Genomic DNA, 24,328 nt, shown 5'->3' on the forward strand with positions numbered 1-24,328 from the left:
TGCTTCTGTACTGGGCTTTAACTGTAACAATGTCTGAGATGTTAGCCTTTAGACTATTTGTGTGTTTTATTTCCTTTACATTCACACAAACGCAGCAGTGCATGTTTCCCTATGGTGTATGTTTCCCATGCATTCTTACATTTTATACTATTCCCCTAGTTCACAATTGTAATTGTTTTGACCTACCAGCTTTATACCCAGCGCATACTGCAATGCTGTACAGAGAACTTTTTTTTCTTATCTTAAATTTGGAATAGTACTACACCTTATAATGACAGTAGTTTACTTGACCCTATCCGTGTATTGTTGATAATACCACACTACTATATTATTTGAGCAGAGAACCCACACCATTTATTTATTTATCCATTGTTAACTGGGTTAGCCCCATCAGGCTAGTAGCCTCTTTTCAGGGGTTACCCAAGGTGGTATTTTTACTAATAACAGTCTTTCGGCTTTTCCGGTCCACTTATGATCGGCAGTGGATTTTTACGGTGCTGAGTTGCCAGCCCGATGCCCTACCTTCAAAGAAGGCATGCCAATTCATGCTCGCACCTACCTGCATGTCTTTAACATCACTTGATCGCGGGGGAGGACATGCAGACTCCACACAGAAGGCGCTCCAGCCGAGAATTGAACGGGAGAACCTCTTGCTGTGAGGCGACAACATTAACCACTACTACGGGAAATTTGCCTGCTCTTTTTTTTGATAAGTGTCAAGAGATCTTTTACATCTGCCTTAGTTACCATCAATTCAAGCAGAAGGGACCTCTATTTAATGTCTCAACTGAAGGATGGCTTAGTCAGGAGTGCAGTGTCAGCAATTTGAAAAACTATACCAGTCTCCTATAGTGGGAATAGAACACACTTCTGCTCTTTCAGCCGAAAAGTGAGTATGCCATCTGTTCAGCCACTAATAATGCACAGGAAAATGAACATGGTGCAATAGTAGTAACACCTTACAAAATCAGCAGTAGTATAAGATTCCTAATACGTGCATTTCCTTTTGTAAAGTCTGAAGCTTTAGTTAACCTATCTGCTTTACTACCTCGCTGCCTAGGTCAGCCGGGTCTTTGCAAGTGGAGACTGACTAATTTTCACTAATGTGTAAGGTGTGGCCTGCTTTGCTAACACACCTCTTTCTCCACCCATTCACACCTCACCATAAAGCTACCCTCCTACCAATGCCTACAAATACACCACTGCTGCCTCTTAAAGAAAACCTTCAACCTGCAATACATCACCTCTTCTTAAACACTGTTAACATAGGACACATTCAGTAATTAGATTCCTTCATGGACTTCCATGAAGTCACCATGTGTCCATGGCCCATGGTCAGCTTGTGTGAAGTTATCACAGATGTTACGCTTCTTTGCAGTATGTCTGATTTCTCACCTTTCCCTGACACCAATGGATTACAGGATGGGCATATAAAATGAGGGGTTGGGCACAGCCTTCCCACATGCAGGGCCAACTTTTACACATTTTCTGAAATTATATGCATTACTGTGATGTTGTACTAGCACAATAACATCACACTCAATGAGTCAAAAAGCCATGTATTCTTAAGTCTACTGCGTGAAACTGAAATCTGCCTTGTACCTTCATTATTTTTACATCTGCAATATAATTTATCTTGATTATACATACAACTAAAGCTCTTTCTGGCATTAAAGCTACGCACACAGCACTCAGTCTTATCCCCAATGCACAAGACTCCTTTCTGCACAAGAAATGTTGTTTACTTTCATTCAGAAGTATTACTGCTACATTTTAATTGCTCAAATGGATACTGATAATACTGACAATATATATGAATTCCTGATGACCAATGCATATATTTAAATTACTTGCGAGAAGTACATTTATATAGATCCCATAAACACTCTGCAAGTATTCTTGATGTGAAAAAAAGTTTCCTAAGGAAATGTTGGCATTCGTAAAGTTGAATGCCAACAGACTGAAAAAAAATCAAAAACTTGGGATAAAAGCAAATCTCAACCCTCACTCATCTCCTTTAAACTTCGTTTTTGCATGGGGGAAAGCCGTGCTGCACATCCAGTGTAGGTGGCAAGCCACCACCTCCACACTTGTATATACCAACTCCAAGATCGTCTTACCCCAGCGAAAAGGGAATATTGGGGGAAATGGCCATCTCAGACTTGGTAAATGTAACTCCATTTCTTCGGCCATTCAGCCTCCATGTTTCAGGGCTCACTCTAGAGGTTCCCAAAAGGTTACTGTCAGCTGCCTGTCGGGTGCCAGGATCCGCCACATAACCCATGCACTCAGGTCACTCCACAAGTACAAACATGACTCTGTCATTGTCCATGTTGGTGTGAATGACCTGAGACGTACCTCCCTGGACTACATGAAAAGAGACATGGAAGAGCTCTCCGATCTTGTAGCCCAGGCAGACATGACCCAAGCCTTGAGTAGCATTCTGCTATCACCCAGAATGATAAAGCAGTACAAGGGCAAAATGATTGACTTCAACAATTGGCTAAGCTTCTGGTGTCATTCTAAGGGGATCCAGTATATGTCTGCTTGGGATGACATGGTCGACAGACCACGATGCTTTGCCACAGATGGCCTGCACCTGTCACCCCTGGGATTCTGGATACTGGCTAAGGCTCTTGCTGCCCCTATAGTGCCTTTTTTAGGCAAGGTTCAAATAACAAATCAACCACCATAACAGGAACAGGCAAGCAAAAATTGAGGGTAATGCTACTCAATGCTAGAAGTCTAAATCTCAAAATGCACTCACTCGAGGCACTCCTTAAAATGGAGAATATCAATATCTGTGCAGTGACTGAGACCTGGTTCAAGGCTCCAGAGAGCACCCCTGCACTACCAGGCTATAACTCATACCACACTTTTTGGCCATGTAACCTGGACCGAAACACCAAAGGCGGAGGTGTGTCTATATTCATTAAGGATATCCACACCTACAGGCTAGTTGCTCAGCATAATGCATCCGAGGTTATCCAAGTGCAACTAGCTCTGGGCAAAACTGCAATCCAAAATTGTAGCTTGCTACAGGTCCCACACCATGCCCCAAGATTCCCACTCCTCTTTTCTTTATGTGCTGGAAAATATTAGGGTTCAACCAAACACCCTAATAATGGGCGACCTCAACTACCTCACCATTAACTGTGAAAACTACTTGTGAACCAACACCTTAGTTCAACGCTTTCTGGAATTCATAAACTCCAATGCCCTGGAATAACTTATCCACACCCCAACTAGGGGCAACAATATCCTAGACCTAGTCATTACCAACATGAGTGACCGGTGTTCCACACCTGAAGTCAACTCCTCGTTGGTCCGATCCCACCATAAGATAATCACCCTTGATATCCACATCCCGCCCTCACCCCCCATTAAGGAAACCACGGTAAAAAATTTCTCCAAAGTCAACTTCATGCTTCTTAAGACAGAAGTGGTGAACTTCATGACAACCATGCAGATGGACAATACAGTTACAGCTGTTGAATCCTACACAAATGCACTCTATAAGCACTTACACGAGTTCATGGATCGCGCTATCCTAAACAGAACCAAGACGCTATCCTCCAAAAAAAGGAAGGCAATCTGGTGGTCCCCTGCCATAAACAAACTGTACAACAGAAAGAAGAAACTGTTGCAAAAGAGAGTAAAATCCCATGAGTGGAGGAGCTCCCTGGTCAGCCTCAGTAAGAAGCTGAGATCCTTTATAAGATCCTCCAAAGCTAGCTACGAAAACAAAATTGCCACTAATTCTAAGGACAACCACAAAGCATTCTATAGCTATAAGAAAAAAGTTGACTAGTGTGTAGGCTGGTATGATGTTAAAGTCAAGCAGTAAAAGGCTCCAAAAATAAACGTTATACTTTATAAACGACTGTGCCTTTAAAAGTAATGTCCGTTGAACGGCCTGAGGAAGCCAGTAGGTGAAAGCGCTAGCCGAGATTGTTTGTTTGCTGACTATTTTGTACAATAAAAAGCTCCTATTTTTTCAAGATATATGCGTGATGTATTCGTAAAACGCATGCCAAAGGAATAGAATTTGTGGATTTATACTATTTGGATTACATTGCTAGAGGCACTGTGAATTATCTGTTTTGGAAATATTGGTTGTGAACTGCCAAGTTTGATTATTTGCTGCTGGAATCACCTGAAGAGGTTTGTTCGTGAAACGCTTGGAGAAGTGAATACCGACTGAGCGGATCAGCTACTTATTCATATACTCCCATGGTGATGTCAGAATGTCGATGAATGCATACTCCTTGAAATAAGGTACTGTTGGCTATATAGCGTGAATGTACATTCTCTGAAATAAGGCATTATTGGCTATATAGCATTATTGCCTATCATTGCAGAACATCAGACAAATTTGTTATACGTTGCCATTACTTTTAAAGGCACAGTCGTATATAAAGTATAACGTTTATTTTTGGAGCCTTTTACTGCTTGACTTTAACATCATACCAGCCTACACACTAGTCAACTTTTTTCTTATTGACAATTTTGTTGGACTACTTAGACTGTGTGTTTTTGGAGCAGTAGTGATTGTTTTTGCATTCATTCTATAGCTATGTCAAGAATCTCGATGGCAACACCCAGATTTGCTCTGAGTTTCAGCACAAAGGCATGAAAATTACAGAACCAACTGATATTGCCAACATCCTGGCAGATAGGTTCAGTGCTAACTTTACACCTCCTCATCCCCTAAAGGGCCCATATCTATACAGGAAGAATGCAGAGTCCCTGTAGTCACAACTACGCAGGTAAACGCTGCACTCTCTAAAGCAAAAAACACAGCATCCATGGGATCGGACAACATCCCAGGCTGCGTTTTACATGAACTTCAGAATGAACTGGCTCCCCACTTAAGCACCATGTTCAATAATAGCCTCGCATCAGGCTTTATGCCCACTGAATGGCGCACAGCAACAGTTATCCCACTCCACAAAGGGGGAGCCACCACTGATCCCGGGAACTATTGACCTATTAGCCTGACGTGCCTGGTCTGCAAGGCCAAGGAACTCATAAACAAAGATATTGGTAACCTCCAAACTCTGGATCCCACCCAGTTCAGGTTTGTGAAAGGCAGATCACACCTCCTGAACATGATCGACTTCTTTGAGGCAGTCACCAAAGCCGTAGATGAGGGTAAGGTGGTTCACACAGCCTATCTTGACCTTGCCAAGGTTTTTGACACCATCCCCACATTCTGGAATTATAGCTAAACTTACTAAACTAGGTATAAATCCCTATGTCACAAGATGGGTTGCCAACTGGCTCACTGACAGAACCCACACTGTAAAAGTTGCAGACTCCAAATCTGACCTCAAAGCAGTGACAAGTGGAGTACCACAGGGTTCCATCCTGGGACCTCTCCTGTTTGGTATATACTTCTCTGAAGTACAGGCTAACACAGAAGGCCTCTGGCTAATGAAGTTCGCAGATGACTGCAAACTAGGAGCCATAGTCAAGTCCCCAAATGATGTGGACATCCTACAGAAGGGCCTTGCTGAGACAGATGCCTGGTGTCAGTGCCATGGCCTCAAGTTCAATGCCAAAAAGTGCAGTATCATCCCCTTTGGTAAAAACTCTGTACCCATGAACTACCACATAGGCAGCAATCTACTTAATACCAAATGTGTGATAAGAGACCTTGGGACCCAGGTGGACAGTAGTCTCTCCTTTGATAGTCACATCGCCAACAGTAGTCAGGAAGTCCTTCTACGTGGCACACCTCATCATAAAAGGGTTCCCATCCAGGAAAAAAGAGGTCATTGTTCCCCTCTACTCGACACTCATTAGACCCATTATAGAGTACAACTCCCCTTTTGGAATGTACGTCACAAGACATCTGCAGCAGCTGGAAAGGCCACAGAAGTACCTCACAAAGAGGATTACTGGCCTCAAACAAATGCCCTACACTGACCGCCTCAAAAAAATCCAGCTTTACTCCATAGCATACTGCCTACTCCGAGGTGATCTCTGCCTAACATATAAAGCTATGTCAAACCCAGAGCTGTTGGACATGCTACACCTAAAGAAATCCCAATCCCTCCGAGCTACATGCTCTAGGGACCTAAACCCTGTCACCAGAATAAACAGGACATGCTGGAGGGATAGATTCCTGTCCCAGAGACTTCCCATACTCTGGAACAGGCTACCCATCTATGTCAAGCAAAGTTCTTCATTAGTACTCTTCAAGAGAAATCTTGATGAGTGGATGGGAAATAGGAAATACACCCCAGGGATCACTTCTGTGTCTCTGCTTGACAGTGGCACAGGAAAATAACTTTCTTGGGTGGCGTAAGCCAGGGAACCTTGTTGGCTAGGCTTACATAGGCCCTTGGGCCAATAGCCTAGTACCTACCTATGAAGGTATTATTTAGTTTTGTTTACCTGGGCAATGCACTTATCTCAAAAGATCAGTTGCAGGCAGAATTCAGGTGAAAAGGATCACGTAAGAAAAGAACAAAACATATTTACAGATACAAGGATATGTCAAAAAACAAATACAAAAATATATATATATTTGTTTGTGTCTTTCGGCTTTTCCCGGTTAGGGGTCGCCACAGCAGAACTCCTGTCCGCTAATGACTGGTAGTGGATTTTTACGTACCTGGTTACCAGCCCTGATGCACAACCTTCAACGAAGGCATGCCCCATTCACGTATGTCTCCACACAGAAGACGCTTTAGCTGAGAATCGAACGGGACAACGTCTTGCTATGAGGCGACAATGCTACCGCAGCACCACCCACTGCAGTACACACACACACACACACACACACACACACATATATATATATATATATATATATATATATTTGTTGTTTGTCTTTCGGCTTTTTCCTGGTAAGGGGTCGCCACAGCGGAACTCCGGTCCGCTAATGATTGGCAATAGATTTTTACTAAACGGCGAGATGCCAGCTCAACACCCAACCTTCAACGAAGGCATGTCCATTTATGCACGCATGTCTTTCGAATGCTACCCAACCGCGGGGAGGACATGCAGACTCCACACAGAAGGCACTCCCAGGCCAAGCTGAGAATCAAATGGGAGAACCTCTTGCTGTGAGGTAACAATGCTACCGCCGTACCACCGCGGCATTCATATATATATTTGTCGCCTCACAGTTAGACGTTGCACGTTCGATTCTCAGAGCGTCTTCTGTGTGTTGACATGCATGAATGGGCATTCCTTCGTTGAAGGTTGTGCGTTAGGCCCGGCAAGCCAGCACGTAAAAATCTACTGCCAATCATTAGCGGACCGGAGTTCTGCTGTGGCGAAAGACAGTTTATATTTATATATATATATATATATATATATATATATATATACACATATACACATTTACAAATGAAAGAATATGCTACAAAATTTAGTTCAAGAAGCAGTTAATGTCAAAACTTGGATGGAAAATTAGAATTATGCATAGCAGTGCTTTATGGATAAGATGAAGCTTATGCTACAGGGATAGCAATGTCATTATACAGAGAGATAAGAAGACAATAAGAGAAGCAAGTTAGAATACTTGCAAGAAAGGATGCTACTTATAAAACTCTGTACCCCACATCAACATAACTTTAGTTGAATATCTTCATTTGCTCATTAGAACAGTATGCATGACTTCACCTTCTTTAACTGCAATAGTGCAACAAACTTTACTCAACATTGTATCTACAAGGCTTTCACAGAAATGCAATTATTCTAGGTAACTTTAATGCCATGAGGGTACATGCTACTAAACCTAATGTAATGCCTCACACTTATGGCTTTACATAGCTGGTACAACAACTCACTCAGACAGAGACACACACAGACACACAGACACACACACACACAGACACACACACACACACACACACAATCTATCCATCCTGGATCTCACTTGAACTAATATTCAGTACCAATGTTTGCACACTGAAGTCAGGACCAGCACCATTACAGATCAGTGCTCTATCATCTCTACGTGGTCTTTTAAGACTAAATAAAAGCATTCCACAAATAATTACAGGAAGATCCTTTGCCAAAATAAACTACCTCAGCTACGTATCTGTCTTACCAATGTTGACTGGTTCCATGTTTACTCCTTACCTGACACAGCTCCTACATTCTTATACGTTTAAGAAATCATCTTCCTTCTTAGGATAAGATGACATACAGGTTAGAAATGTCCCTGGCTAAATTAAGTGATAAAACAGAATATTAAATAAAGGGATCCAGCCTGGAGGAATTGAAAGCAAGATATCATGAATAGCCAACTGCATCAAATATACCTAGATCATAAAATCAACTAGGCCAACCATTAATAGGGCCAAAGTATCCTACTTAAGGCAAAGCAAGTAACCTTAATAATAAGAAACCTCAAAGTGTTTTGCAAATAAATCAACAACTCACCAGTAACATTGCTGGCACCCTTGCAGCAACCACAAATAAACTTCATCAGGAAAATACCAAATCCTCTCTCATAAAAGACATTACCAACTTATCTCCCTCACAGCCTAACTGCTGGTAGATAATGATTCTCTCCTACACAACCAGTCTTTTAGCTGGTTACATTACAGTATTTTAACAATACATTTCTGCAGATTCTTAGTTACATTGCCGCCTTTTACTTCCCCTCTCTCACAGTTAAGCAAACTAATTCTCCCCTAACAAAACTAAACTCATCTGGTACCAAGTTACACAGCTACACCCTACTTTTTTCAAACTAGCAGCTAATAAAACTGCTAACCCCCGCCGACATATTTACAATTTGTCCCTCATGCGTAGCATAGTTCCTGCAGCCTTTAAAAATTCTGTAGTTATATTAGTACTAAAAATTCCTCTCAACCACTGGACATAAGACCATTTCTAATTTTTGCCCAGTTACACCATATTTGAAAAGACAATATTCAACAATATCCAGAATGTTTAGGATTTTTGCTTGGAAGTGTTTGTACAGGTATTTTTTTAACAAGAAACATCTTTATTAAATTATCACATAGGCAATCATACATTTATATAAATGAAAACAAACCATACTGACATAATTTTAGTTGCAAACATTACACATCAGTTATCTATCCAATCAGTGTCAGCCAAACACCACATAGCTCATTCAAATCCTGGCTTCTTTTAAACCTCATTCCTCTGTATGTATTGTTCCCACAATTCCCATTTTATCTATGTAATTTGCTCCTACCCTTTTCTAAATATCCCATTTCTAGTTGTTTAATCTCTGTTACTATATTCATTACTTATAGTATATATGGTTTAGACTTTGGTTTCCATTTTTTAGTAATTGCTTTTTTTGATAGCCACTATAATGAGACTCAGCGAGGCAATTCTGATTCTGTATCATAGTTCAAAAAATAATTTCCTTAGTTGTACCAGTTTGCTCACAAAGCATTTCTGACAGAGCAGTCTGCAGGGAATTTTTAGTCTGCCAACTAATTATACTCCCAGAAATTATGTTCCCAGTTACCTGATTCTTCCCCATCACACTTCCAACACTTGCTGTCTACCTGAGGAAAAATTCTTTAGTGTCTACTTGGGGTATAAAAATACATATGTAAACACTTCCAGGCAAAGATCCTAAATCTTCTAGACTTTGGTGCATATTTGGGAGACATGCATATATCCTCCATTGTGCAGGTATTTTATAGCCCAAGCAGACTTCGGGGAATTTTTCCTCAGGTGGATAACAAATGCTGGAATTGTGATGGGAAAGAGAGAGGTAATTGGGAATATGTTTTTGGATATTTAATGAGTTGGCAGATTTTAAAAATTCCCTAAATAGTACTTTATGAAGAATGATGGGGAGCAAATAGCTGTTAACTACGAGAATGATTGCTTTGACCTGGGATTTAGGATCAGAATTGCCAAAACAAAAATAAGGCCTTACATTTAAAGTTATTGGCTGAAAAAGAAAGGAATTTGTTGAAAACTGAAGTTTAAACCAGTTGTAACTGAAGTACTGAATACTGTAAACAGATAAAATAACTTCAGGCGATACCTTTAGAAAAGGAAATTAGCAAATTATATAGAAATAAATGGAATTTGTGGGAACAATACATGAAGAATAATATCCAGGAGGAAAAGTGAAATTTATGGGAAGACAGGAACTGATCAATTTATATAATTTGGAGTGAATGAAAATTGTTAAAAAATAAATAAATAAAACAAAAGAAAACTTATATACAACTGCATGAAAATAAAGGAAATGTTACTATGTTGGTTTTCATTTCCGTAACTGTATACATACCTATGTCACTTTAAAAATGTCATGTTTAATAAATCATTTAAAATGTATATATATTTTAAAAGCTATTACATAAGCAACTTTTTAAACATATTAATAATTATGGAGTAGTTTGGAACCAACAACAATGCTTCAGAAATTCCTTTAACACTACAAGAGGTTTACTCTCAGCTATTAAGTCCAACTATAAATTTATTAACTATAGCTTTATCTCACAGCTGGAGTATTAGAGACAAGTCACAAGTTCTTTTGTGCTATTCTGACTACGCAATAATATGTATCCATCCAGATGCATGCATGATGGATGGATGGCTTTCAGCACCTTCCCACAAAGTTGGCAGTATATCTCTATGAACATGATAGATGCGTTTTTAGAACAAGCTCAAAATATACTGTTCATAGTTCAAAAGACTCCAATCTACAAAAATCAATATTTTACAACACGCCAAACACTTCTTACTACCCTGTACAAAATTCAAGTGATGAGGATCCCTACCAACAACCTATAACTCGTCCTTTCATTTCTTCTACTGGTGACAGCTGGGTAGATGAGTCCTGTGATCATTAATATAAGTTGATGTCAAAGTCAGGCTGTTTTTTTTTTTTTGTTAAATCTTGCAAATTAACACACCTCAACAAAGAATTCTGTGTATTACGCCCAACAACAGACCAGCTTGTGTTACTTTATATATCAGTCTCCTGTTACTTGGGTCCTGTCACCCCATTTCGTTATACCAGCAGAAGTGCAGTTCCCCCAGTCTTGTCCAGGAGTAAAATGGCTACCAGGAGGTAATCACCTATCCATTCCCCAGAACAGGTGGGCAGGCCATAACCCCTGACTGCACTCCCAGATGGCCCAGCAGTATCCAGTGCTTGCTGTCAAAGCCTTGTTACCAGCTATTCTGTTGCAGAACAACAGGCCAGTTTCACAAGTACACATTTTGCTACCTGTAAGAGGCAGCAAAGTGAATCTACATTGTTAAAGGTTTCCTGTGGAACTATTAACAACTACTAAAGTCACAATATGCTGTCTATCTGGATACAACCAGGCTTACAAGTTTATGCTAAATAAAGCCACTGGCACTCTCCATAAACTTAACATCTACAAATGTTCACATCTACAGAAAAATGCAGCATCTGTGCTCCATTAAGAAGTTTTGCTCCAGCTTTCTGAAATTATCTTCAACACCACCGATGAACAATATGTTGCAGAGTTATAAAATAATTACAAAAAATGTTAATAGTAAACGGCAAATTACTATTACACACGACAAATTACTAACATTTGGGTGCTGAATTTACTCAGTCAAATGCAACACTATAACTTAGATACTTAAAGTACTCACCCTGACTTATTGCTATGTTTTCGGAAAATACTATACACATACAAACGCTAAATACACAGAACCACCACCATTTTTTTATGATAAAATGGAGGATATCCCATAGAAAAAAACATTTCCTCGGTATTTCTGATTGTTGCATTATAATACAATGACAACATTGAAGTTTTTGTGGAAAAGTACTGCAAATTAGAAAAATTATAATCCAACATATAATCTGACAAAGGCAGCCTCCTAACTATAATAGTTAAGGAACATTCTTCCATCCTAAACTGGCAAAATAGGCGATAAAATCGCAGTACACTATGAATGCTACAGCTGTCATTTTACTGCATTTATTTATTTTCTGACATGTTGTTAAGCATGTTACTCCCCCTGAGGACCTAAGGAGAAAAATTCCAAAAAATAAGTTATTAACTCACCATAACGTTCCATGTTTGTTGTCCAGAATCTTGCCTTCATTCTTGCTGGTTGGGTTCGGGGCCGATCCTCGGCTCCGACTCGGCAGCATACTAAAGCTCGAGAACTTCCACTGGCTCGAGGCTATATCCTATCCCAAGATGCCTAGCAGCTGCTCCCCAGATCTGTTTTGAGAAACTAATCACTAATGTATGCTAATAAGCAAGAAAGGAATCAGACCATACGTTGCCAATCTATAATCTCCTCTAGGTCCACCAGGAAGGGGGATGGATGGGTGGGATGCAAGAATGACGGCGAGATTCTGAACAACAAACATGGAATGTTATGGTGTGTACTTAACTTCTTTATGTTATGTTGTCCTATCTCACCTTCATTCTTGCTGGTTGGGACAGCATCCCCAGCACCTTCTCAGTGGAATAAGCTCTTCAGAACAGTGGAACCAAAGGATCCTCTGTTCCAGGAAGCCACATCTACTTTGTAATGAGTGATAAGGGTCTAAGGATTGACCCATGTAACAGCAACACAAATTGAATCCAATGAAGGCTAGATTGAAAGGCAATGGAAGTGGACATTGCGCTAGTTGAATTTCCTTTAATTTTTCCTGGCGGTTCTTTATTGTGAGTTATAGACATAGGTGATGGTCTCAATAAGCCATTTAGACAAAGTAACTTTTAAAACTACCATGCCTCTTTTATTCTCTGACTAGGAAATAAACAATTGGTCTGACTTTCTGAATTCTTTGGTCCATGCAAATAAAAGCACAACTGTCTATCCACATCCAATTGGTGGAGCTTGTATTCTGCCTTGTTACCATAATTAGGAAAAAATACAGGTAATTCAATACATTGGTTTAAATTAGCTTCAGAACAGACTTTTGGTAAAAAGGAAGGATTTGTTCTGAGGGAAACTCTGTCTTTGTGGAAAATCAAATATGGAGGGCGGATAGACAGAGCTTGCATTTCTGAGACCCTCCTAGTAGAAGTAATGGCTGTTAAAAAGATTGTTTTCCAAGATAACAATTTTAGTGAACAAGAGGATGCTGGTTCGAAGGGCGGAAGAATCAAGGATTATAATACTAAATTTAGGTCCCATGGAGGAGGAGGTTCTCTTAAGGGTGGTCTTAATAGAAATGTACCCCTGAGGAAGGCTTTGCATAATCTGTGGGACATTACATTAGATCTGATGTCTCCCACATGATAATTTGATATGGCGGCTAATTGTAATCCTATTGTAGCTGCCGCTGCCCCTTGATTAAAGATTTCCATTAGAAATTCCAAAATTGCAGATATAGGGGCTATAAAAGGATCTATGTGCCTTTTGTCCGTCCAACAAGAGAACCTCTTCCACTTACCTGCGTAGTTTCCTAGTCGTCTTCTTGTGCAAGAAAACCAAAATGTGTCGTACTGCGGGGGATAATTGAGGAAACCTGGCTAAAAATGGAAGTGGAGTAACCATGCTGTCAGCTTGAGGCTCTGAAGAGTGGGGTGCAGCATTCCTGACTGATGCGTCAGAAGATCTGGCACTGGGTTCAGGAGCCACGGCTCCTCTTGGAAGACCTTGAGGACAAATTTTGCTTGCACCTTTATCTTCTTGAGTAGGATAGACACTTGACTGAATAGCTTTTGTATTCTCTCTTGAGGCAATTTTGCTACCATATCATTTGTGTTTAATTCTGCCCCTATAAAGGTAATACGCTGTGATAGCAACAAGGGAGATTTTCCAATATTTATAGTAATGCCCAGGTCTGAGCAGAGATGGATGGTGGCGTCTCTCTCTCGGATTAGTAGATGCTTGGTGGTGGCTGTCAGGAACCAGTCATCTAAGTATGGAAACACCTGGAATCCATGACGCCTCAGGTGAGCCATGACTACTGCCATGCATTTGGTAAACACTCTGGGGGCTGTAGTGAGACCAAAGAGCTCTGAACTGATAATGACTGGCTCCCAGCCGGAAGCGTAAATATCTTCTGGATCGCCTGTCCATCTTTATATGATAGTATGCATCCTGAAGAGCTAAGGTGCACATCCAATTGTCTTGGCCCAGAAAAGGGAACATAGACTGCAGTGTTACCATCTGTAACTTCGCTTTCTTTACTGACTTGTTGAGTCTGCTGAGATCCAATATTGGTTTCCAGTCTCCTATCTTTTTTGGAACTAAAAAGAACCTTGAGTAAATTCTGGATCCAATTTGGTCTGCGGGGACTTCTTGGATGACATTTTCCAGCAACCTTTGAATTTCTATGGTTGCTTGATCCCTTTAACCAGGTGGAATGTCTGGGATAGACTTTGATGGGCGGTGTGGACAGTGGAAAAGAATGTTGTACCCCTGGATATAATGGACTGTACCCATTTGACTTGAGTCAATTGTAACCAAACTTCTGGGTACATAGTCTTCCCCCGACTGCTTCCAGAAGTGGACAGGTGGGTCTCCTTTCCGGAGCGCTGGAAAGGCCGACAGGAGAGTGCATCTCTGTCACCCTGGTTCTATGGACCTCCTCTGCTGCATGGATGGCGTTTTCCATTGTTATGTTCCCCTCTGCCCCTGGGGAAATTCCCACGAGCGTCTGACAAGGCTACTTTGGACTTTCGGAACCACATTTTTCCGCTCTTCTGACATTTGGGATAAGGTCTAGTATGGGTGGTGAAATGCACTCCTATGGCAGATAGTCTTGCCATCTTGTTCGCTCCTGGTGAGAGTCTCCTTTACTTTCAGCCCAAACAAGGACGAGCCATAGAATGGAGCGCGTCAATAAACGAAGACTTGAAGGGTTCAGCAAACTCACAAAGGTGCATCCAGGAATGTCTCCTAAGAGATATTCCTGTGCCTGCTGCCCTGCTCTCTCCATTGGCCGCATAGGAGATGAGGCGCATGGAGGAGTTCGTAATAGAGTTTAAGGCCGCAAGCTGAGAATTTATCATGTCTGACATACCCTGAGCTGTAGCACCTTGTAGGGTATCTCCTAGCTCTTCAAGGAGATCCCTCTGAACTTTAGTAAAATGCAATAAGTAAATCAGCGACCATAGGGTAAAGGCCACAGGGGAGAACATACACTTTCCATATCTGTCCATCGTTTGAGACTCCTTGTTCGGTGGATGGACAGATGCAGAAGTTTCACCTAACTACTTCTTGGTGGCAGCCACCACCACCATTGCATCTACTGGAACTCCCTTTCTCAAATACTGTCTACCTTCCGGAGCTGTAATGAATTTGTTTGGCTTCCTCGGAACAAGCTCCAGAGCAAACTGACTCCAGAGAGCCCCACGCCTTCCGACTTACCACAGCCAGGAGCTGATCGAAAGGTGGAGACACCCAAGATGTAGAGGGGCGAGAACCAAATGCTTCCAGGTATACTGATTCATCCTCAGAAGGGGAGAGGGTTTTCCAGCAGGCCCTATGTTTAAGGATCTCTAGGATGTCTGAGAAGGAGACATCCTCACAGGGTGACTGTGGGGACCATTCTGTGTCCTCTAAATCGGTATCATAAGTGACAGACTCAGGGGAGTCTGTGTGTTTCCTCTTACACTGTCACTTTCGAGGGAACTCCTCAGGGGGGTGTTCTGGGGAGGTGTTGGAAGAGGGGGGTTTCTGTGGCACTGACTCTCTACTGTGGGGGCGATGGAGGGATGGTGTAGAAATAGACGCTGGCCCTTTAGGGGGAAGAGTGGCTGGAGCCAAAGGTGAAGCAGACTCAGTGGAGAGCACACTCCTCGTCACCTCAAAGGCACCGCAATCCTGAGCCAAGAGAGACTCCGGTCCTGAGGAACCAGGAGATCTCCCCTGCACCAAGGAGGATGGCTCAGAGGCTGATGTGGGTGCCAAACTCACCTGTGCCAGTACTGAGAGGGAGAGTCGGCTCCGACAAGGGTCTGACTCGACCCCCCCCCCCTGAGCCGGCCAGGGAGTGTCGGCCCCCACAGCATCGATGAGATTGGAGCAGATGTCAGAACCGAGATATTGGGGGTGATTACTGGCTCTACGTGTTCCAGCACAATGACTTCCTGACACTCTGGCTCCAAACTCGTCTGAGCAGGAATGGATGGTACCTGAAATTCAATGGTCAGCTCCACGATGGGCTGGGCTCGAAAAAATTTTAGCCAGGGCTGGCGTCCACAGTAACATCTTCACCACCTGCTCCACTTCATCATCCGATAAACTTCTGGAGGACCGAGAGGAGTGGGTAGATGACTTGTGACTACCCGCCACAGACTGTAGTAAGGGAGACTGTGGCACCGAGTGTACTGGCTCCAATGTTGGTGACTAACTCCTTTTTCAGCTCCACGATGGTTCTGAGGATCCAGATGGAACTTAAGGGAGGTCAGGTTTTTTGGAACCGACAATCTTCGGTTCCAAAGATACTTGTTTCTCATCGCTGCTTGATGGCTCAGAAGCTGGAGCCAATGAAACTGATTTGTTTGGTTTGTCAGATTTACAGGCCTAATTACCTTCTACCATTGTCTCAAAAGGCTCTTTCAGTAAACCTCTTGGAATAAGTTTATTCTTTTTTCCTGCATGACCCTCGCACTGAAACCATGACATATGGAGCAGGAGTCCTGCAGATGGACTGCCCCTAGACAGTAAACACAACTTGTGTGTCCATCATTAAAGACATTTTCTGGGTGCATGAATCGCACTTTTTAAACCCAGACTGTTTTGTTTCCTTAGTGGACATTATGTTAGGCTAAACAAATAAAGAACTACAGAAGTAAGTAATGTGACAACACAATCAATCAGACAAAAAGCAAAGAGAAAGGTAAGAGAATTTTATTTTTTTTAAACGAGGAGGAAAAACTAGGTTGGAAGAGAAGTCTCTAAGTTAAACGACTGTCTCCTCCAACCTGAGGAGACACCTTTAACTTAAACGGTGACTCCAAGGGATAGAAAGGAAACCCTCTAAGAAGAAACAGGCTGAAAGAGAAAAAGAATCCTCTAATTTAAACGGGTCCTTTAAAAGGAAAAGGCCTGAAAGAAAAAAGGGAAGAAACGGCCGAAAAACACACCAATTTGGAAAGATACTACACAAGTAATTACACTCAGAAAGGAATATATTAACAACCTGCAACTAGTAGTTTTTTTATCAAAAGAGCAGATCAGAAAAAAGGTAATAACTAGCCTGAGCGAGCGAAGACAATCCCGATGCTTCAAGCAGCAAACAAGATCTGAGGAACAGCCGCTAGGCATCTTGGGATAGGATGTAGCCTCGAGCCAGTGGAGGTTCTCGAGCTTAAGTGTGCAGCCAAGTCAGAGCCAAGGATTGGCTCCAAACCCAACCAGCAAGAATGAAGGTGAGATAGGATAACATAACATCTAATGTTACAGTGCAGACAAGTAAAACACTGAAATGTGCATGGATAACAAAAATAAAATAAATTAAATTAACTAAAAACATCATCAACAAACGACAGTAGTAGACATTAAAGGAAATCCATCTATCCACCCACATGGGTCTGGCATATCACTTCAACAGTGACAAACATCTAGAGCCAATGTCCAAAAATGACAGGTGGTAGCAACCCAGCGGTTGTTCTTTTATACTACACACACACCTACATGCAAATTCACCTCTACAGCCAGTTTAGTGTGTCCAATCCACTGCATCATGTCTTTGGAGTTTGGGAGGAACCGGACTAGAGCAACCAGAGAAAACCCACATGAATACGAGGAGGACATGTAGACTCTGCACAGAAGGCATCCCAACTGAGAATTGAATGGAGAACTTCTTACCAAGAGGTCACAACCCTATCCACTGTGCCACTGTGTTTAAAGAAAACATCATTAATAAATTAGTATGCTAGTACATTCAGAGGGTACTAAAAAGGTCAACAAAAATGCAATCTGTACAGTATTGTCAACCTAACAGTAATTATGAGTTCTGTTATGCATCTCATCCCAGTCTACAAAAAACATGCGCACATTACCAAGTAAAGTCAGGTGCCTAATTAGGCTTCCGTAACACCTAGACTGATACTTCCGCATCTCCCAAGAGACGACTTCTTCAGGGTTTCTAAATGAAGACTGCAAAGACAAAGTTGAAGAAATGGAGGGAACGGTTTATGAAGAAAGAATGGAATACACCAGATTTCATACAGGGAGGTGTTTATAAAGCGACTTCATACCTCTGAACTGTTCTTGAGTTGCAGGAACTCCCTAATTTTACCTTAAACTTTTGCTCGGTCCCTCCTAAATCTGGCAATTTATTTTTTGAAGAAAAGGTGGTGTACTGCACTCAATAAATAATGACAACTTTTATATTTGCAGACTTCTTTATTTTAGAAAAATGTGTGCTAATTCATATCCTTTTATTCTGTCAACTTTCAAAGTTAACAGTGACAATGGTTTACAGGAGATTATTATGCTAACTACCTCAGGGGCTTTTTTAAGCCTAGCTATGCTTCCCAAATGCATCTGACAAGTTTTGATACCCTTGGGTTATTTTAAGAGGTAGAGGTCAGCTTAGGCATGGGTGGTCAAGCTTTACAGGCTGCCTCTGTCTACTAGAGATATAGGTGCTATACCAGGAGTAAATTTTCAATTCTCCATCCACTGGTCTAAGTTACATCTAAACTGGGTTAGGGAAGAAGTCTGCTTCACATGTACTGGAAGCCTGTTCCAGAGAAGGGGAAGTTTCTGAGACACACAGCTGTCCTTCCAACACATCCTATTTCTGTTGTAGAAAAGGTTTAGATCCCATCAGAGTAGGATCAGAGGATGCTTTGCAGGTCAGGCAAATACTGCCTCTCAACAGCCTGTAAGAGACTGTGTACGGAGACAGGGTTTTGAGCCATCCACGTAAGGCATATTGTTTATTCTTTTTATGAGGAAACTTTGAGGATGCCGCAGTTGGTGCATATGCTTGGTCAGGTACATACAGTGATACACAGGTACATGGAACAATGACATTGTTTGATCTAGACACCATACCCTTGTTTATAAGTTGTGCATCACAGAATGATATCTTTACTACCACAGAAACATGATAGTGAAAGGCCAGGTTACTTCCTACATCTTTCCAAATCCCTGACCACTGGGCCTACTGTTAGGAATATATTATCACTGTGGTAGTCTCCAGGATTAGCTATCTTCCCAAAGGATACTGTTATACATTTCTTGGCATTGAGTTTTAGACCGTGGCTCTGGCACCAGTTTTTAGTCTGTGTCAGGCCTTCTTGGAGGGTATTTGTGCCATTAGGGGAATTGTACGCAAACTTGGTCATCCAGAGGCCTTTGATGTTGGCCTTGACTTCAGAGAAGTACATATCAAAAAGGAGTGACCCCCCCCCCCAGCACCGAGTCTTGAGGGATTCCACTAGTGACTAGCTGCTTTGTGGAAGTAGATTCCATTATCCTAACTTCCTAGGTCATATGTGTGAGCCAGCTGGCTATCCAGCACATAACAGAGATTTATACTTAATTTTTTAAGTGTGTCTACAATGCCCATGTGAAGTATTGTGTTAAATGCTTTGGCCAGGCCCAGGTAATTAGTAGACACTATTTTGCCGTAGTCCATTGCTTTGGTGACCTTTTCGAAGAAGTCCTCAAGGTTAAGTAGGCATGACCTGCTCTGACAAAACCAAACTGGGTTGAATCTATTATCTGTAGGTTTCCTGTGTCATTGTTTAGCATTTCCATTCTCTCTGATGTCCTTCAAGGATGCATCTGCAGTCCTAACAAATGGGTTGTCCTGTCGTCAGGCAGCCCTTCGGTCGGCCGGATTCCAAAGTCTGGGTCTGGCCTCGGCTGGTGTCGCACTTCACCCGACGTCATCTCTGCTGGTCTATAAAGGCATCAGCCGACGCCATTTTCCTCAGTCTTTCTTGCAAGCAGAAGCTGTTCGCAAGTGCCGGTCAGTCAGATCAGAGATTAATATTACGAATACAACTTCAAGACTTCTAAAAGCTAAGTACCCGTTGGGGACTCTTTCTTGCCTCAGCCGATGTCAGAAAAGTAAATAACTGTTTAACTTGTGGGAAACAAATACCTCATAAAGATTTCCACTCTTACTGCTTACCTTGTTTAGGCCCAGACCACGACGTAGCAGCTTGTTTAGCCTGTGCTTCCTTCAACCGTGGCGCGGCGGGTCGGAGTTTGCTGAACAGTTTTCGCCTCAGACTTTGCGTACATTATGCCGCCGGATCCTCCGACTTCCCAAATTGTTAAGAAAGAAAAGGACCGACACTGTGGTCTTTCGCTGAAACCACGGTAAGTGTCTCGGTTTCGGCGAAACCGAGCAAACGGTTCAATCTACAGCGAATCCATGACTACTACCGAGGCCCCTTCTACCCTAGCTGAATCGGCCTCTGAAATTTTGCCTTCTAATGTGGTTTCTCTAGAGTTATCGGACACCATCCCTTTGGATGTCTCTACCCCAGCGTGGTGCTGCTAGGCCTCCTGCAGCCATGTCTATAAAGGCCTTTGCCAGGGCTAAAGCAGCCAAACTGCTAAGTCTGTGCCTGTTAAGCCCCCTCTCAGGCCCAGTTCCAGTTCCCAAATGCTTACTCTGGCAGAGGATCTCATCTCTTTAATAAGGGGATCCCAATCTCACCCAGACAGGGCCTCACAACCACCGAAAAGAGACCTAGAGCAGAGCCCCTGAGCCAGGCTCCTCAGATGACTCTTCTGATGACTCAGACATTACAGACCATCCAGAGGCTCCTCTTTCTACTTATGAAGATTCTGATGCTGAAGAATCTATTCCTTCTGCCTCTCCACCAGAGGAATTTTCCTTTGGGGAAACCTTACATGCCATGCGAGAGCAATTCCAATGGCAGGGACAAGATTTCTCAGATTCAAGAAAAGGCTTAGGACCTTTTTACACTTACCACAACATAGGCCCTTAGCTATACCTCCAGTTCTTCCTGTTGTGGATGATGCATTTAATGATGTTTGCACTGCTCCTGATTTTACCTCCAGCCCCTGCTAAGCCGACAGGTTCTACAGGGTACGGACACTCATCACCACTTATACAAGGCTCCTTTTGCAGATCCGATCTCCCAGGGGGCCTAAGGCAGTAGCTTCGACCTCAGCTAAAAACCCTCCCCTCTGATAGGAATCAGGTCCTTAGAGATGGGGTAAAAAGTATACACCTCTGCTACTCTCTCTCAGCTAGAGCTTTGAACTGTCAGTTTCATATGATCCAATACCAAGAGTTTATGCTTGATCAGTTAACTAAGAAACTGTCCTCTGATGATTCCTTAGATAAGAAATATGTTCTAGAAATGGTGAATAACATTCAGCAGGTTAGTAACCATTCTTTAAAATGTGGCTATGATGCACTGGAGGCTTCATTTAGATCAGCCATGACTGGCACAGTTATAAGAAGGCATGCATGGTTGAAAGAGCAGGTCTTGCGGATCATGTTAAAGCAAAGCTATTAGATGCTCCTATGGACAAGGTCAGTCTATTTGGTTCTCCTGCCCAACAAGTAATGAAGAAAATGGAAGAGAAGGCAAAATCTGTACAAACAGTTAAAGATTTCTTACAGGAACAGCCCCCAAGGTTCAGCAGGAACTGGCCTTCCAAAAATTGGTCCTTTCCAGACTCCTCTAAAAATCAGAGAGGCAGGAATAGACGTTCCAGAGGCAGAAATCAATCCAGAGGAGGTGCCTACAGGGACGCCAGTGGCAACCAACGGCAAACCAACGTGGCACAGATACAACCACTACCACTGCAACAGGACAATCACATTGACTTGGCTCTAACACCGCCTACCAGGGAACAAATAGTAGCACCCTTAGGCGGAAAGTTAGCCTTATTTTCAAAAACTGGCACTATATCACAAGAGACAACTGGATTTTGCAAACTATAGACCAAGGCTACAGGTTTCATTTCCACACCTTACCAGCAAAAAGAGGAATGCCAAACCTGCCACCAAATCAAAAGTCAGAAGCCCTAAAACAAATAGCTCAATTAACAAAGATGAGAGCTGTGGAAAGGGTACCACCTACAGAACAGGGCAAGGATTTTACTCCAGACTCTTCCTAGTACCAAGAAAAGAGAACAGTTGGAGACCTATTCTCGACCTGTCCGCTTTAAACACATTCATCATCGCTCCAAAATTCAAAATGCTGCCCCTACACCAACTTCTTCCCATGCTGGGCAAGGAGTATTGTCTGGTAACTCTAGATCTCAAGGAGGCATTCCTGCACCCCCCCCCATCGACCAATTTGCAGAAGATACCTCAGATTTCTTGCAGGATCAGAGCATTATCAATTCTCAGCATTGCCCTTTGGCTTATCTACTGCGCCCAGAGTGTTCACGAAATGCCTGGCATCAGTAATCGCTCATTGCAGGCTTCAGGGAATCCAAATTTATCCATACCTGGACTGCCTGATACAAGCGGACAACAAAAGCAAGCTGACACAAGACTTACAAAGAGTCATTTGCTTACTACAAGCCCTGGGATACACAGTCAATTTAAAAAAGTCAAAACTGGTACCATCCCAGACAATAACATTCTTGGGTGCAGAATTGGACACAGTAAAACAGATGGCATTCCTAACTGCAGAAAAACAAGAACAACTTCCTCTGTACTTCTTGGCACTAGCAAAGCAGAACAAACTAACAACAAAGGAAAGTACTGCAGGCCTTGGGTTTCATGGCATCCTGCATAATCTTGGTCCCTCATGCCAGACTACATATGAGAAAGCTACAGTGGTACCTAAAGAATTTATGGTCTCAACAAAAGCACAGCTTAGAAACCGAAATACCACTAATCCCATGCCTAAAACAAGAGTTCCTATGGTGGGCTCAGACATGCCAGGCAAACCCAGGCTTGTCCTTCCACAACATTCAAGCAAGCCAAACCATCACAACGGACGCCTCAGACCTCGGTTGGGGTGCACACATGCTGGACAAGTGCATTCAAGGCTTATGGACTCCAGAACAACTACACCTGCACATAAATCAAAAAGAAATGCTGGCAGTAAAACTAGCAATCCAGAATTTCAGACCATTCCTCAAAGAGGGCCAATTGATGATAAGGACAGACAACACCACAGTCATGTGGTACATCAACAAACAGGGTGGCACGCATTCATACCCCCTATGCCGAATGACTCTGGACCTGTGGAATATGGCTCTGAGCTACAACATTCAATTACAGGCAATATTTGTACCGGGAAAAGAAAACATCCTAGCAGACATGTTAAGCAGAACTACCTCGGATGCTCACGAATGGATGCTACACCCGGACATCTTCAAAGCCATCACAAAGAAATGGGGAATGCCACAAATAGACCTATTTGCATCCCCACTCAATCACCAGCTCAACAAATTCTGTACAAGGACATACCACCCTCTTGCTTGGAAGGTGGACTCTCTATCCTTCAATTGGAAAGGCCTGACAGCATATGCATTTCCACCCCTTCCTTTGATGCACAAGGTACTACTGAAAATCAAAGAGGAACGGCCAAGGATAATTCTGATAGCTCCAAATTGGCCAAGACAACATTGGTATCCATTACTGAGGAGCATGTCCCGGGGAACGTGGACTCTACCCTGATTCCTTTGATGTTGACTCAGAGCAACTACAACATCTTGCATCCAAATCTGAAAACTCTGCAACTCACTGCCTGGAACATTACATAAGAGCATCCAACCCAGATTTATCCCAAAGGGTTAAAGACATTATCCTTGAGGCCGCAGACCTTCTACTAGAAGGAACTATGCAGGAAAATGGAAAAGGTTTGTCATTTGGAGTACGGAAAGAGGGAAAGATGTGTCAAAGGTAGATATTGCCAACATCCTGGAGTATTTGGCAGAGCTCCTACATACTGGCCTGTCCTATTCCTCCATCAAGATACATGCATCAGCTATTTCTGCAGAATACAGCCTCGATCCCCCTGTCTTCTCGCATCCTCTACTCAGGCAGATCCTCAGAGGAATTAAGAATGTAAAACCTCCTAGGAAACCACCATTACCAGCATGGGACTTGAATTTTGTGCTAGAAAAATTGAAACTCCTCCATTCGCAGCAACAGCAGATCTTCAACACCTATCCTGGAAAACTGCTTTCCTACTGGCAATTACTTCAGCAAGAAGGGTTTCGAACTACAGGCTTTAATGGCAGTGCAACCCTTCCTAATCTTCCATCAAGATAGAGTGTCCATGAGAATTAATCCTACATTTATGCCTAAGGTGGTATCCAGAGTGTCTCTAAACCAATGCAATCCACCTACCTACCTTCTTTCCCAATCCACAGAACAAAGGGGAAAGACTGCTGCATACCTTGGATGTACATAGACAGTTGCGCTACTACCTGGACAGAACCAAGGGCAATAGAAAAACTGACCAGCTCCTAGTAGCCTATGCAACAGGAAGGG

This window comes from Protopterus annectens, chromosome 16.part0 (assembly GCF_019279795.1).
Source record: "Protopterus annectens isolate FY-2018-M chromosome 16.part0, PAN1.0, whole genome shotgun sequence".
Lineage (NCBI taxonomy): Eukaryota > Metazoa > Chordata > Ceratodontiformes > Protopteridae > Protopterus > Protopterus annectens.